Genomic DNA, 10,637 nt, shown 5'->3' with positions numbered 1-10,637 from the left:
AATCCCAGCATCCCATGACCCAAAGGTAGGCGATTGTGCTGGTCCCGGGGGGGTTACCATGCAGTGTGGTCCAGTCCGAGGTCGAGGGTGTAGTATGGAGGCTGTCTGTCAAGGCTGAAGCAGAGTCCAAGGCAAGGAGTCGGGTGTGGTCAGGAACTCTGGTAGAAGAGCAGGACAGGGTGCCAGCAGGAACAGATTACCAACAATGTTCCTCCCGCAACCTGGGACTGGGCTGGCTGGCTTTTATCTGCACTGAGGCATAGGGCAGCCCCGGTCCACAGTTGATTCGCCTCTCCTGGCCTGGAGGCGAGCACTCCTCCGGCAAGAACTTAGTTCCCTCCGCCTCTCTGCTCTAAGCCTCTGCAGCTCAGGAGAGGCTGGAGGGTTACCGGACCCAGAGGCAACCTCAGCTTCCCCTGATGGGGCTGAGAGTGGAGCACCTGCAGGCAATGGGTCCTCCATCACCTCTGGAGCCAGAGCAGATTCAGCTGGTGTCTGCTCTTGAGGATCCGGCACAGGTGAGGGCCCTTCAAGTTCAAGCCCCAGTCCCGGCTCAGCCAGTCTTGGAGGCGGGGACTCCTGTGCAGGCTGGGATTCCTCAGGTTCAGCCTCTGAATCCAATTCCCAGGCCATCACAGCGATGTTACAGCCTTCAAGGACAGGTGAGACCAGAGAGCAGGTTAAGACACTCCCTGCTCCATAGAAGCTGTCAGGCGGCAGAGGATTCAACCCTCACGGCAGGTTGCCAGGAACGGATACGGCAAGCGAAAATTTCTTACCAATTGCTTTTTATTCAATATTCACAGAGAGAGGCTTGGAAATGCAGCCTCTTGGAATAATGGCGTTACCCTGCCTGAGTCTCCACCCCCTTCCTCTCTTATAGCATTGCTATGGGTGCTGAAAAGTGCCCTCTGCATCTGAGCTCTTTGCTCTCCTACTTTCAAGGCTTGCCAAGTTCTGGGAGGGGAGGTCTTGAATGCTTTCTAAAATCACTGTGTCCGTCAGCTGTCGCCCCCCTGGTGCTTCCTCTTCCTCTTCCTCCTCCTCCTCTCCCATTATTTCCCAGCTTTCTCTCTCATCTGCCTATGAGCTGTGACCTCCCTCCCTTCTTGTAAATCTGAACTGTCTTCTTCTTCTCTGAAGAAGAAAGGAGAGAAGCAGTAACTAAAGAGAGTTAGCCAACATTACAAAAAAACCTGGATTAATTCATTTTGGCATTTGGCGGGTGGTGCTGTGGTCTAAACCACTGAGCCTCTTGGGCTTGCTGATCAGAAGGTCTGCGGTTTGAATCCCTGCGACAGGGTGAGCTCCCGTTGCTCGGTCCCTGCTCCTGCCAACCTAGCAGTTTCAAAGCACGTCAAAGTGCAAGTAGATAAATAGGTATAGCTCCGGCGGGAGAGGCGGTCTCCAACATTCCTCCTCTACCCAATCTCTTGCAGAAGCCAACTGGTAGTGGTCAAGGTCCCTTCGGTCCCCCCCCAATAAAATATTTGAGGGGGCTGCCCCCCAAAGTTGATGGGCAATGCCATTCAAATGGTGTGTGTGTGTGTCATGTCATGCGATCAGTTCTGTGGGGCAGAGCTTAACTGTCCCCCCAATATTTTATTCAGATTGGCACCCCTGCCCCCCTCCATCCCCACCAATAGGCTTCTCCAATCCCATCAGAGGTCCCCAACTCCCCACATCCCACTGGAGCCCTCCCCCGGTCCTCGGACAATGTGCTCTCTGCATCATCCTGACCCAGCCAGGCCATGACAGTGATTTGGAACTAACTTTAAAATCCATTCTTTCCTATCCTGCGCCCACAAACATCAAGGCAGCTCAGCTCGCTTTGCTGTAATTTTAAGGAAGGAAAGCTCCAAAAGTACAGATGTCACTCTCCATAAGTGCTTATATGGGACAGATAATTCCAAAATGAATGGAAAATTCATTTCTTGTACTTTAGCACCATCATGTGTTCGATTGGAAAACTTAACTTTTATTAGAAAAGATGGTGGTGACTCAGTGATTTCCAAATGATCGCGAAGTTTGATAGAACTATTCTTTCAAATGCTAAATAATGTTTGCTCCTGTAACTCACTGTTACAGGGTAAAATAAAAGATATTTTATTTGAAATGCTTCCCATCCTGTCCTTCAGTTTTGCAATTTGCAGGGCAGCTGACAGACCCCAAATTTCAAAACCCCAATCAGCATACTGGCCTAGTTTCCTTTGGGAGGAAGGGCAGGATATAGATTTATAATCATCATCATCATCATCAATTTACAACCTCCAAACATTACTGAAAACTGTAGTGAAACCAAAAACAGAAAGAAGAGAAGCAGTAACTAAAGAGAATTAGCCAACATTACAAAAAACCTGCTCTAATTAATTTTGGCATTTGGTGGGTGGCACTGAGCCTAGGACTTGCCGATCAGAAGGTCGGCGGTTCGAATCCCTACTCCTGCCAACCTAGCAGTTTAAAAGCACGCCAAAGTGCAAGTAGATAAACAGGTACTGCTCCGGCGGGAAGGTAAATGTTTCCGTATGCTGCTCTGGTTCGCCAGAAGTGACTTAGTCATGCTGGCCACATGACCCAGAAGCTGTCTGCAGACAAACGCCAGCTCCCTCGACCAGTAAAGCGAGGTGAGTGCCACAACCTCAGAGTCATTCGTGACTGGACCTAACGGTCAGGGGTCCCTTTACCTTTACTGATAATATATTGGTCAAGTGTTGGCAAATAATTACCAAGTTATCTCCTAGGAAAAGTATTTAGGCCAAGGGTGCCGAAACCTGGGGACCTGATGCTCCCTCAACTTCATATTTTGTTGATGGTGGCCAAAAGAAATACAAAATTAACGTAATGCTAGGGTGGGCAGAGGAAATTTAAATTTTTGGTATGCAGCGACCACAAAATTTGTCTTTTATCTGTAGCATCTGTTAAATCTGAGGCTCTGCCTCTACCCTCCCAAATAGGTTATAATGGGGAATCTAGAAATGGCCATAACCTTTCCCCCCACATAGATGGATGAAATTTGCAGAGAAATGAGTCCCTCTAGAAGTGGCATAGGCAAACTCGGCCCTCCAGATGTTTTTGGGACTCCCATCATCCCTGACCACTGGTGCTGTTAGCTAGGGATTATGGGAGTTGTAGTCCAAAAACATGTGTAGGGCTGAGTTTGCCTATGCCTGCACTAGAATAAAACAAGTTTTCCATATTTCAGGCAGATTCATCCAGGAGCTTTCATGCAGGAAACCTTTAAACTTTTTTCCCCGCTGCTAGAATTGGATGCAAATCGCAGGCATGGTCACCCCTTCTGAAGCCTACCAAATTTCAGACAAAAAGTTGCCGTGGTCCTTCAGTAATAGCAGGCTCTACCTGCCTCGTCTTACTGGAAGGGAAGGAGAAGAGGTCTCCGTTACCTGTACTGCTTCATTTGAAGACAGAAGTTCAGCTGATGACGCTTCATTCCCACTAGCAAGTCAAGCAGCGTGTGCAAAATCGCATCTTCTACACAACCAATAGAGTTCCATTAGAACTGTGGGTCAAAACATAAACATATGCAGAGAGAGATAATAGACATGTGATGGACTCATTTTCTCTGCCAACATAATACATTTTCAGTTAAAGTTTGCCATCTAATGGGAATATTGAGGATGTGTTTGCATTTATCACTTTTATTTAAAAAAATCGCTGTAACAAATTGAATGCTCTGGCAGCGGAGGGCAGGGTATAAATAAAATTTATTATTGTTGTTGTTGTTATTGCTATTATTATTAACCAATGAACATGGATACGGTATCTGAAGAAGTAAGCATGCACACGAAAGCTCATACCAATAACAAACTTAGTTGGTCTCTAAGGTGCTACTGGAAGGAATTTTTTTATTTTGTTTCGACTACGCAGACCAACACGGCTACCTACCTGTAACTAGAACTATGGAAGTCATTTCATATAGTCACTGAATTTATTTGCTTCTGGTTTAGACTAGGTAATGAGGTTTCATCTAGTCACACACACACAACCTGTTGATACCAAATGGTACTGAAAGTCAAAGATCATCTCAAGCAGTTTAAGATGTACAGTCATGCCTTGGTTCTCAAACAGAATCCGTTCCGGAAGTCCATTCAACTTCCAAAAGCAGTCAAAAACCAAGGCGTGGCTTCAGATTGGCTGCAGAGTTTCCTGCACTCAATCGGAAGCCGTGTCGGATATTTGGCTTCCAAAAAAACGTTCACAAACTGAAACACTCACTTCCGGGTTTGCGGCGTTTGGGAGCCAAAACACTCAAGTACCGGTAACAAGGCATTTGAGAACCAAGGTATGACTGTATACAGTTGCTGCTCTTACTCTAGTCCAGTGTTTCTCAAACTTGAGTCTCCAGCTGTTTTGGACTACAATTTCCACCATTCCTGACCACTGATCTTGCTAGCTAGGGATAATGGGAGTTGTAGTCCCGAAACAGCTGGAGGCCCAAGTTTGGACAACACAACACTAGTCAGATGATTTCTCTGTAAGCGTCTTCTCCTTCACTTGAATGGAGAAATCACTTTGCATGTGTAAATGTGATCTCTCAACTGAAGAAAGATGACAAGTGCACAGAGATGTGTGTACAACTTGGAACACACCATCTTTGGACTGGGCCAACTTGTGACTCTTTGCCTGCTTTAAACAAGTTTAGTGAAACTGAAGGACATTTCCAATGCCATCTTATGCAAGCCCACTCAGAAGTCCCACTGTGTTCAATAAGAGTTAAAGGTAAAGGTAAAGAGTCCCCTGACCATTTGGACCAGTCGTGGCCGACTCTGGGGTTGCGACGCTCATCTCACTTTACTGGCCAAGGGAACCGGCGTACAGCTTCCGGGTCATGTGGCCAGCATGACTAAGCCGCTTCTGGCGAACCAGAGCAGCACACGGAAACACCGTTTACCTTCCTGCCAGAGCGGTACCTATTTATCTACTTGCACTTTGACATGCTTTCGAACTGCTAGGTTGGCAGGAACAGGGACTAAGCAACGGGAGCTCACCCTGTTGCGGGGATTCAAACCGCCAACCTTCTGATCGGCAAGTCCTAGGCTCTGTGGTTTAACCCACAGCACCACCTGCATCCCTAGTCAATGAGAGTTACTCCCAGGTAATTTGGCAAATTTAATCTTTCCACCTCTGTCCTTGATTTCTCCAGTTTGTTTTTGCTATTAACACAAGTATGATCAGGTGGGATACCAATATAATGCCTCACTCAGTGTTAGGATTCTTAAAACTTGAACACTCTATTTAGGAGTTCAAAAGAACACCCAAGGACGTAATACTGGGAGGTCAGAGGAACATGTGCCAGCCCTGCCTTTATCCCTCTTGTGATTCCCTAACTCTAATGCTGACCTTTGTAGCTTCAGCATGTTCTGAAATGTAGAGTCCAAGAAAGTTCAGCTGAATGCACACAGAATCTTTCTATAATTATGAAACCCAACTGAGCAGGGTTCTGGGTTGCAGGAAGGCTTTTGGCACACATTCAGATGAACTCACTTGGAATCTCCCTTTGGACCTTCATACTGAAAGTGCAAAGCTCTCCGACTGTATATGGGACCCGTCTGGGCTTTTGAAGCTGAACACCTGAGGGTTGTGGGATATATCCAGCCTCATATAACCAACATGCTTAAATCTAATTGAATCTAATTAATGCCTTCAGGAGCACTTAATGGAAGAATAGATTCAGCCAGGGGTTAAAACCATAAACTGCCCCGCTCAGCTTAGTTAGGTCACACACCCTTACCTTGTGAGGAAGGTTGACCAAACTCTTTATTCTCTCTCTTTCCACTATGTGAACGCTACCAGTAAGAAAGTCTACACCAAGCTTAGACCACACGGATTTAGCAAGCCATCTTTGTGTTTGCATACAACTTTAGAAACACTGTATCACTTTTTGAAACTAAGCTATATTGCCTGTCTTTTCTTGCTGCTGTATGGAAAAGCACATGAATTTGAACTTTGAAGAGTTTGTAACTAAACTATTATTAACTTACCAAATGTGCTGTCTCTTTCTATGCTATGGAAGCTTTGGAAGTGACTTAGAATGGGGTATTTAAAGGTCTAACAGCCTATATTTCCATGCATAACTTTGCTGCATGTTTTGTGACTTTAAATCTCTGCTGTGGCTTTCTCAACAAAGAGTACTTGCCCCCAAACCTGGCTCTTAGGCATCCAAGAAAGTATCCTTTTATTCTTTAACAAAATTACAAAAGCAACATGGATGACGTAAAGAGAAGCAATAACTTGTCGTGCTGGCAAACGTAGCTATAGAAAAGAACTCTTTAAAAAATTAAGGAATAGGTCTGAAAAGGTAAACTGGAAAGGTAAGCAGCTACCGGTATGTCATGGCAGATAACCTAGTTGTAAGGCATAAGTAGCTCCCTCAAAGTTAAGCAGGGAATGCCAGTCAATTTACTAAATGGAGACAGGATCACACTGAACAAATAAGTGATCAATATGGGCAGTTTGCAATCTAAACCGCTGCATACTGTTCAAGCCAGAATTATTCACTGTTATTGGACAATTCTTCATTTTGTACATATTGAGGAGGGGAAATATTTTAGTTTTCCATTTATTTTTACTTCCATTCCCTCTGCCTATTGCACATTGGTTTGTTTTAAAAGAAAGAAAAAAACATGATGTGTTTGTGTGATACAACCAGGCATTGCGGTGTGTGTGGGGGGGGACAACAATGACAACTCAAAAAACATTTTTCCACATTAAAACTGTTTTACTGAAAAAGCTCACAGGAAGTACTAAAAGTTGTTTTGTGTAAAGTTTATTTAAGGCAGGTGGGAACTTTCCTTCCACTAGGTGGCGCATCAGGAGCACTTAATGGAAGAATAGATTCAGCCAGGAAGCCCCCATTGTCTATATAAAGTAAGAGGACATTTTCTTTGAATTATTCTCCAGTTTCCTTGGTCATGTTTGCGGAGGTGTACACAAAATGTGCATTTAAAACCCTGTACTATCCAATGCCATTTAAAAATGTGCTGTATTTCTTGAGTTGTTTCCTTTTTTATTATGTATTTTGTTTTGTTTTTTATATTGTGATTTTATGTTGTAACCGCCCCGAGACCTGTGGGTATAGGGTGGTATGCAAAATTAATAAATAATGCAAAATAATGACACACAAAAAAATTAAACCCTTAAGAATCTGCTAGGCTCTAGAAATTTTATTTGGTCATTTAATTGTCACAAAGAAGCAGCTAGCAGCAACCTGAACCAGCTAGGCCAGAAGCAGGTCGGAATACTTATCTCTAAATTCAGGAAGAACGACATATGCAACATATGCAAACAATGTTATTCATACATTTCCACCCCGTTCAGAAGGAGGGGCTGCAGTTGTTGTTGACTGCACCAATCACTTCTTCAAAGTGCCATTTTGTATGTGTCTGTCTACTCAGAAGCAGACCTCATAAGAATTTAATCATCGCTTCCTGCTCCACACCTTCCTGGTAATCCCTTAACAGCGGAAAATACATATGACTCTAAATGAGGTGTGAGGAACCTTTGGTCCTCCTGCTGTTGACAAACTGCAACTCCTATCTGCCTCGGCGCAGGGGTGATGAGAATTATTATTATTATTATTATTATTATTATTATTATTATTATTTATTATTTGTACCCTGCCCATCTGGCTGGGTTTCCCCAGCCACTCTAGGCTGCTTCCAACAAAGATTAAAAATACATTAAAATGTCACACATTAAAAACTTCCCTAAACAGGGCTGCCTTCAGATATCTTCTAAAAGTCTGGTAGTTGTTGTTCTCTTTGACATCTGGCGGGAGGGCGTTCCACAGGGAGGGTGCCACTACCGAGAAGGCCCTCTGCCTGGTTCTCTGTAGCTTTGTTTCTCACAGTGAGGGAACCGCCAGAAGGCCCCCGGAGCTGGACCTCAGTGTCTGGACTGAATGATGGGGGTGGAGACTCTCCTTCAGGTATATTGGAAGATTGTGAAGCTCCTTGACATCTGGCAGGAGACGGGTGCCACCACTGAGAAGGCCCTCTGCCTGATTCCCTGTAGCTTTGCTTCTCACAGTGAGGGAACTGCCAGAAGGCCCTTGGCGCTGGACCTCAGTGTCCAGGTAGAACGAAGTGTAGTTCAGCAACAACTGGGAGCCCAAAGGTTCCTCACACTTGATGTTTATAGTGGAAAACTTGTCTGTGAAGAATTCAAATGGTATTGAACAAGAACAAAGGGACTTGACTGTGTTTTTTAACAGGCAGTAGCTGTTACTCTCAAACATCTCAGCTTCTTCATTGATGGCTCCACGCAATATGAGAGACCTCCAGTCCTCCCCCTTGCTTGTTGCATGTGGGACAGCATACCCTCCAACATTTCTCCAATGAAAATAGGGACATCCTATTCCATAATAATGATGATGATAATTTTATTATTTATACCCTGCCCACCTGACCAGGTTGCCCCAGCTACTCTGGGTGGCTTCCAACGGGTATAAAAACATAATAAAACATGAAACTTTTTTTTAGAAAAACTTCCCTATACAGGGCTGCCTTCAAATTTCTTCTAAAGGTTGTAGAGTTACTTATCTCCTTTGCTCGGGGTTTGCAAAACTCTATACCCGCCAACATTTCTCTGATGAAAATAGGGATGTCCTAAAGAAAAGCAAGACATTCCGGGATCAAATCAGAATGGGACGGCTTCTGTAAATCCAGGACCAGTACTGTTCCTGGAAAATAGAGACACTTGTGAGGGTCTGTGACAGGACTCAGGGATGGGCAGAAGAAGTCTCCTTTATTGTGCTGAGATATCAACCAGGAAAAAGCTTCTCCTTGCCCTAAAACTTGGCTTGACATGGGAGACCTTTCAATTCTTGATGAACTTGGAGGTAGAGATCTCTATGCTGCTGGACTTCTTGACCAGAGCAGGAGTCACTGCCAGAGGGTCAAGGGGCAGTTTCCTTCACAAGTACATTTGTGGAAGCTAGGTTGACTGATTGAGCCAGAGGTGGCTGTTCTTATAATAAACACACTATTACAAGGAACAACAGGTTGTACTGTTGTTGTACTGCAACTCGGTTTTCCTCAGAGTAGACTCAGCTGAAATGAATGGATCCAAGTTAGTCACATCCATTAATTTAAATGGGTCTACTCTGAGAATGACTAAAATTGGCTACAATGCTTTCTTGTTAGAGCAATGGCTACTTGCCAATGAGTAATAAGGAATAACTGCTCAAAGAATTATTATTAATTTAAAAAAAGAAAACGACATTGATACTATTTACTACAAACTAAGCTTTATTACTCATCTCATTTTCAAAAGTCTCAGAATTAATAGCCAGATACAATTTAGCGCAACCTGACAATTTAGAAACATTCAGTGCTGCTAAATGAATTGGTGATGCAGGAACATAACATTCACAAAGGGTATTAATTTGTTTTGTTTATAAACAAATTAGATTGGTTTATAAATGGATTCTCATTACTTCTTCCTTTGGCTGGAACCTTTTTTTCCATTTCACTAAAATGAAATTTGCACAAAGCTAATGCAAAACATAAGACTCCAGAGAGAGAGAGAGAGAGAATATCTAAGGATACACACAGCACTTGGATAATTGGCATTATCAATAAGCCAGGATTTGTGAAAGAACAGTTTATACTGTATAGTATTAATTATGCCTCTTTAGTCCATACCCACTGACAAAACTAATTCATTAACCAGTACAAGGCTGAGGCTAAAGAAAGTTGTAGAATCTTCACTATTGGATTTTTAAGAGAAGTTCAGAAGCTGTCAGAGATGCTCTGGGCAAAGGATATTCTGTTTGAGGATAGGAAGTTAAAAGCTGGCAACCCTGCCTTGAAGTTGCATTTTCCTGTAAAAAAATGAAACGAATGAACTGGTCGTGCTTAAATCCAACAAAGGTGGGGAATTTAAGCCAAGGATGGTAAACTTGCACTCCTCCAAATTGTTGGATCCTCCCCCTTGGACATGCCAGCTGAGGCTGATAATTCAACAATATTTGAGGGGGTCACAGATTCCTCATCCAGGGTTTCAGCTGTTCAGCCACTCCACCTGACAATTTCTTCAAGCTGTAAGCTCTGTTGCCGTGTGTAGTCAAAGGCATTTGCTCCAATTCTTGTGCTGCTACTGTAATTTAATGATCTTTCCTATGATCCCTGGGATTCCAATTCATTTTAAACTATTATTAGGGCTGGGCGATATCTGGTTTTCAACATCGCGATATACTGATACATCACAATGTCTGAATAAGGATGGATCTATGAAGAGGCATTGGCTGACTTTCCTGGTTTTTCCCACGTGATTTTTGCATGGCACATACACGATTTGTGATATATTGCCAGGTCAAGAATTATGAAAGAGATATCACGATAAGGACTTCAAACCCATTTTGGACGATATGTCACCCAGCCCTAGTTTTAATGGATGTATTCAGGCATACTCTAATGCAACAGACCATAATATAAGCTTCCATGAGCCTTTTAGAGCACTGGTGGACCACTGTGGACCACTGGTTGTCTGTGAGCTTCATTCAGATGGCTTATGGTATGTTCATTAAATAGCTGAAAATCAAAAAACGCCAAATATAGTGCATTGCGTGGGACGTGGGTGGCGCTGTGGGTTAAGCCACAGAGCCTAGGACTTGCCGA

This window comes from Podarcis gaigeae (assembly GCF_964106915.1).
Source record: "Podarcis gaigeae genome assembly, chromosome: 17".
Lineage (NCBI taxonomy): Eukaryota > Metazoa > Chordata > Lepidosauria > Squamata > Lacertidae > Podarcis > Podarcis gaigeae.
The sequence above is the reverse complement of the archived record's forward strand: the minus strand, read 5'-3'. Positions refer to the sequence as shown.